The sequence below is a fragment of the Athene cunicularia genome (assembly GCF_003259725.1).
Source record: "Athene cunicularia isolate RWA chromosome 17 unlocalized genomic scaffold, athCun1 chr17_part1, whole genome shotgun sequence".
Lineage (NCBI taxonomy): Eukaryota > Metazoa > Chordata > Aves > Strigiformes > Strigidae > Athene > Athene cunicularia.
The window spans coordinates 4,409,681-4,416,628 of NW_020799122.1; positions in this window are offsets into that span (position 1 = coordinate 4,409,681).

A 6,948-nucleotide genomic window follows, 5' to 3' on the forward strand; every position below is an offset into this window, starting at 1 on the left:
AAGTGCGGGGGGGGGTTGGGGGGGTGGATGGATACGCTCTGCTAGGTTTTTAATTGCACTTTTGACTGGAAAATAAACTAAATCCCCGTGACCCTGTGTTTCTGGTGTCGTTTGCTAAGGCTCGGCATCAGTCGTGCTGCTGCAAAGGGTTTTTCTGCCACGCAGGAGAACGGCGGCGGCGGTGGTGCTGGTCAGAAAATGGGTTTGGTGGGAGGGAAGAGCCATTCTGGATGAGAGCAGTGGCCCCGGCTCGGTGACAGCCGTGAGCGTGTCCTGTCTGATCTCCGTGTGTGGCAGAGAGGAAAGCCTGTGGCGTGAAGAAGGACACGAGTGTACAATGTACGTCACCCAGATACGACTCGTGTGGTCCGTTCTCCGCAGTCTTCACACGCAAAATGTGCTCCATGCGACACCTGCGTGGTGACACCCGTTCCTGTGCATCCCCCCTGCACGGTGGTGACACCCCAGCGGCTTTGAGCTGCCCACCGGAACGATTTCCTTCATCGCACCAGAGGTGCCTCAGCTCAAGCCTTTTCTCCTTCCCCTCTAGACCTGCCCTGCACGGGGCAAAACCAGTGCTCCCAGCAGGGCACCGCACCCGGCACTGGCTCTGCACCCAGGGCCATCACTGCAGTTTGCCCTGGCTGCTCCTGGCCCACGTTTGGCCCCGTCACCGTTTGCCATGGGCCAGGAGCTCTCCCTCCTGCAGCACCTTGGGGTGTGCTCCCACCCCGCCGTGGGGCACAGATCCCTGCACAGCTCCCAGCACCCTGCCGGAATTGTGGCGAGTCCGTGGTGGTGTTAATTTGGACCCAGTCCTCCCAGGGATGGCTGTGTGAAGCTGAGCAGAGAATCCGTCCCAAAAAATTTACATGGGAAATGAAGTCTCCTTTTCTGTTTGGCTAAATGTCTGCCAGCCTGTTTTAATTTACCCAGCTAGGTTGATTTGCAACTTTCAATTTTCCATCGGTTGGCTGTGACCAGGACACTGGGAAAATTTAGGACTTGAGTTCACCCAACTTCTGCATTTCAAAATATCCCAGCCCGAGACACGCAGGAGAAAACCCTTTCCGTTTTGGAACAACCAGGAGGGAAAAGTCTGAACACAAGAGGTTTTAAAAGCATCAAAATATTTCACATTGACAACGCCAGAGCAGCCTGGGTCAGTGTGAGCCCCAGTGTCCCCCCAGTGCTCCCCCCAGCCATGGGGCTTGGGAGGAGGTTGCACCCCAGGAGACCCCATCCCCGGGTGACCCCACAGCCCATCCTGCCGCAGGGATACCCCAAGGGCTGGGGAGGACTGGGAGGGGGGAGGCTGTCCCTGAGGCAAGCGCTGGGGGAGCCGCAGCCGGTGAGACGCATTTGGTCTCTGTGCTGCACCAAAAGTTCATCAAAGCCAAAAGTTGGTGGTTTGGTTTTTTTTTTATGAAACAGTTGAGATGACTCAGCGGTTTCTGACGCAATCCCCGTTTCATCGGAAAATTCCTAACCAGCTCCTAGTGGCAACTGATTGCTCCCATAAATCACGCAGTGTTATCCCTGGCCGCAGCAGCGCGGCTTACACAGCCCCGGCCCGTCCTCGTGAAATCAGCAGGAGCGATGCCATCACCTCAGTGGGAGCGAAAACAGCCCCGAAAACAGAACGCACCGGAGAGCAGATCCAAAACACGAGCCTCCGGCCAGCTTCACATCAGCCAAACCCCACGGCTCCAACGCGGGGCTGGACCAGCCCCAGCTCCCACCACCCCAAAACCCCGGGGGGCCAGCGCTGCCCCCAAAACCCCAGGGCTGCGGGTGCTGCTGCCAAGGCTGCCGGCAGGTACGGCATTAATCACCGACGGCCGGGCTCAGACGACAGCATTTTTTATCTCCCAGTTTTTGGCATAAGCGTTAGAAATGATTTGCAGATGTTATTTACTGCTTTTGGGCTTGGAGTAAATTGAGACAAGATGCACCTGCATGGACAGTGAGAGGTTTTCCCACCCAGGGACGGTTGCTGCGGGCCCGTATTGGACTTTCCCAGGGAAATTTAGGATTTGGGTGAGGGTCGCTGAGCCAGCCCTGCTCCCAGCATCCCGGCGCTGCGCGTTCACCTCCCGGCACCGCACAAGGTGGGCTCTTACCCCGGCAGCCACCCCAAGGGAACCACGGCAGCCGTCCAGCAGGCAGCTGCCAGGCTTTCCATCCCAAACCGGTGCCGTGCATAATTCAGAGTGCAAATAAAAGGAGCGACAGACACTCCAAAATAACCTTCTCCAGCCGGGGAAGAGTCGCCGGCGACTGGCTGCTGGTTTGGCCGGAGAAGTGCCTGGAGAGGAAAGGAGTTTCCTTGACTGAAATGAGTTCAACAAAGTGCTGGGTTGGGCACTGTCGCTGCCCAGCGGGAGCCGGGGCTGCTCAGCCCAATTGAAGCACTCTGCATTTTGCAGGATCAGGCCCTCTCTCACCTAGGGAGGGGTGGGGGGATCCCTTTGCAGGGGCAGCTTTTGCTGCGGTAGAGGGACCCCCATCCTTGACCTGGAGCAGAGAGTGATGGTAGGCTCCGATCCAGGCACAAGACGTCGTCCACCTCGCTGTGCTCCCCGTTGTGGGACACCAGCCTGACCCAAGCACCAGCCCTCGGACCCGTCGGAGCGTACACCCAGCACCACCGAGCCCCAAGTATGTCCCTAGGGCAGGTCCTCCATGAACAGCGTACCACAGGACCTGCTCTTGGTGAGCCAGAGCCACGGCCCAGGCATAGGCTACGGCGTTCCAGCACCGTTTCCTGGCAAAATTAGCCCTTTTCTGGCTCAGCCCTTGAGCCGGCACAGCAGACGGGATGGCTCTGCCATAGCCAGCCCCACCAAAACCTCTGCTCAGGTCCAGGAGAGCCAGGCTGAAGGAGGAGCAGGAGCGTGGTCTGGAGTTTGTGAGCCCAGGACCCCCCAGCAGATTCATCTTCGCTCAGGGATGAGACAATTAACCGATTTTCTTCTTTTTAAGACTGCCTACAGAAGTGACCTGGTTTTCAACACTTCTGCACAGCTACACACGTTATTTCCAGGCGAGCCCGGAGCAGTGTGGGCAGATTTAAGTCATCCACGGAGCGGGTGAGGTCCCTGCATGATCGGGACATTGCCAGGGGGGATCAAACTGTGGCAAAGCCCAAAAAAAAAAGGCCCTGGCAGCCATCCCTACCTTCTTCTCAAGAGCTGTGGCTATGGCCTACTGCTGGGTAACTAAAACAAGCAAGAGGTGACCAAAAAAAGTGTCCTTTGGAGACAGTCTTGGTCCCTTGCAGAGTGACCTACGGCGCAGTGTTGGGCAAGACACTTCATCTCTGCGTGCCTCCATACAATGTGGATAGCAATGATTTATACTATGTTAGCGTGAGGGTTTCATCCATGGAGATTTGCAAAATGTTGAGTCAAACAAGCCGAAGCCACCAAGCTGCTCTTGCCATCAGATTCCCATTAAAAAAATACTTCTGGGCAGTTTGAAAGCCACAAGCGACCACAGTGACCCCAGGTACAGTCATGGCCATAGAGTTTCAAGAGCTTTAAATGCCTCCTTTTTCTCTGCAGATTCCTTTAAAATTAAAGTTTACCTGTCTCCAAAGAGTACACATCCTCGAAAGAACCTGGAGGAGCTTCCAGACGAGTCACGCTTAGTTCAAATTTTTAGCTATGCAAAGATTAAAAAAAAAAAAAAAAAAAAAAAAAAAAAAATACAAAGCCTTTTCTTTTAATGGAATGAGTCTCGCATGGAAGCTGTGCAGTATTGTGCTGAGGGACATCAGCTATGCAGCATTGCCAACCACAGGCATTCAAAACTCATGATTCAGACTCCCCCAAACCCTAAGACGGGTTTTGTACCCTTCTGGATTTTGAGCCTTGAAGCATAATAACTTCAAGCTTTTCTCTTCCGAAAATGACATTTTTGACCAACGGGACAAGAACTGAGACCGTCACACCATCACTGGGCTCCAGGAATCATGACTGTAAAAAAAAAAAACCACCAAAAACCAACATTAAACACCATGAAATGAGCAATAAACCCCTGCACTGCCTCCCCGAATTTGGCAGTGGGACAGCCACCCCGAGCAGCCGGGACACCCCGAAGGGCACGAGCAATGGAAACCTGGTGACAAGAAAAGAGACGTTCTCACCGTTAATGGTGACGTGTTTGCAATGGGCCGTGACAGGGGAGAGGAGGAGGGAAGAACGAAAAGTCCCTAAGGAAAAAAGAAGCAGGGATACCTGCAAGGAATATGCGTAATAGGTTTATTCTACAGGGAAATGGGAAGGGGGAATATTTTAACGGCAAGTATTCAGCTAAAGCTGCCTAAAATGAGGCCAGGCCTTACGGAGAATGGATATTTTAAGTGGCAATTTATTCCACTAATAAAAAAAGGAGGATGCAGGTGCTTTGGCAGGGCTGCGGACGGGAGCGGGCGAGCGCTGCGGTTGCTCAGAGCCGGGTCTGCAGCGCCGGCCGCGCGAGGGGCTCCAGCACAGCTGGTGGCTCTGCATTTATTGGGCTCCTGTTCCCTGGTGCCAGGGCCCGCGTGTGGATTTCAGTTATCCAGAAAGCACTACCCGTGCGAGGGCTCTGATCACAGGCTGCGGTAGGTAATGAGAGGGATTTTATCCAGATGCTACAGCCCTTCCTTCTCCAGCTGGACAGGGAAGGGCTTATGCCCATGGGCTGCCCCACGCTTGCGCCAGGCCCTTTGACGCCAAGAGGTTTCTTGATTAAATTCCCAAGGCAGAGCAGCAAGAAAATGAGAAATCTTTGCAAGCTGGATGGTGTCGTGCTCGTCAAATTGCTCAGGGCTCCTCGAGGCTGACTGTGCTGCTCCAGAGCCACGGCTCTTGCACATCACCCTCCTGACTATCATCCAGCTTTTCACCATCACCCCTAAGTCCAGAGTGCACAAGTCAAAGCGTTGTGGCGATGAAAAATTAGACTCTGAACTAATGCCAGTGGCAAAAACCACTTTACAGTAAGCCCTGACTTGGCGCAGCCGTCGTGCGTACGCGCTCACGCCGGAGCTGTATGGCAGCGCTGCAAACTGCAAGCCCATATAGAAGCTGCAACCTTGACTCTCCGTTTTAGTGCCGTTATCACCATTTTTTCAAACCTGGCAGTAACCAGGGACACGCAATGGAGCAGGTTTCCATTCTGACACAGTCTACAGCACACACAGATGCAAGCTCATCCTATGCTTATCCCAAGGAGAATATACTCTCAATGCTCTCATTTGGCACAGATCCCTCATCCTCTATTCCCATGCGTGCTGCTTTCAAACTATCACCCTCATATTAAAAATAAAACTACCTATGTCTCTCTCCTTCACTGCAATGTCTGAGTGGAAAGGGTAGAAGTGCTTACAGAAAGTCATGGTTAATGTTACCCTGGAAGGATCCAGGACAGCATACCAGAACCTGGTTTTGGCATCTAGGAACCAGTTTTCAGCCATATATATCACCGTTCCTGCGTGCACTCTGGTCCACACAAAATTAGCCCTGTGGAATGTAGATTTAAAATTTGCTTTCCAGAAGTGCTTAAATGCAGGAGCTAAAATTTGCTCTTTCTACATTTCCTACCTGTTTAGGAGAGAAGGAACAAAGTCCTGGCCCTTTGTTATTTGGGTTCCTTCCCAGGAAGGTTTGCAAAGCCCATGTCTAGTGCTGCGGTTTGTTTGCAGCCCGAACAAAGACCTTTTAAGCAGCAGCTCCCGACAGGAGCTCGCCACCTGCCTGCCCCTTGCCTTGCAGTTTACTTTGGGGTCTCTTTTTCAATAATAGCTGGAACACGTGTGCGAACCGGTATGATTTTTTTTTTTTCCTCTGTGCCTACAGCGCTGGCTGCAAACCAAACGCCAGCCCAGGGTGTGCAGCTGGGAGAGAAAAAAAAAAAAAAACCAAAAACCCAAACCAAAAAAAAAACCCAAAAAACCCAAAACAACAACCTGCGGAATGTTTTCTTTCTTGAGAGCTCCAACACGTCCCTGCTCAGAGGAGCACTTGCTATGGCTGGTACTTGCTGCATCCAGCAGCCAACAGGGTTTCCTTTCCAGTGGGCTTCAGCCAGATTTTGGGCAAAGGATGGGGGTGAGGGGAATGCATTTACCAACTGCTTGATCCTATTTTTCACCTGATGCTATCTGGCTTGTTGCACAACCACCTCCCTTGCACATCCTTGCAAATGGTGACTTGTTGCACAACTGCCATGTCCCTGCCAATGGTCCCACGAGGATTTGCACCCAGACGTGGAAGTTTGTCCTCACCGACAGGTTTCGAGCTGTGTTTTCACCTCTCTGCCACCGGCCTCGTGGCCACAAAAGCAGGGTCGTAGCCAGGAATCCAGAGTGGTTTGTGCAACCAGTTAACCCAACCTCACTTGAAACCCTCCCAGAGACAAGCCCGGCTGGACAGCACACAGCAGCCCTGAGCACCTTCCCCAGTCCAAGCAGATCATGCAAGAATAACAGGGAATAATGGACACGTGTGAGGATATGGCACCGAAAAGGAGCCGGGTACTTCAGGGTGTGCTGGTGCTCAGCTCCACTTCCCGCTCAGGGCTGGATGCCTGGGGAGAAGCAGAGTATTTATGTGCTGACTTGGAGGGATTAATTTTCACAGTAAATGGGGACACCAGCGTTTTTCACTATTTATTGGTAGAGATTCAGTTTTGCAGGGGTTTGCGGTAAGTTTATGGCTTGTCCAGGCAGGAGGGCGGCTGGAGACACGGTGTGGGCAACGTGGAGCCCCCGCGCTCTGCCCAGGGAAGCTGCCTGCGGCCGACCGGGGAACGTGGATGGTTCCTGCAGCATCAGCTTAAAACCAGAGCCCTGCCCAGCTCAGCTCAGCTGTGCCCGAGGAAGGCTCTCACACAGCCCTCTCGGGTCAGCGCTTTAATGCTGTTGTGCCATTCTCACTGTGCACACAACACCCCCCCCCC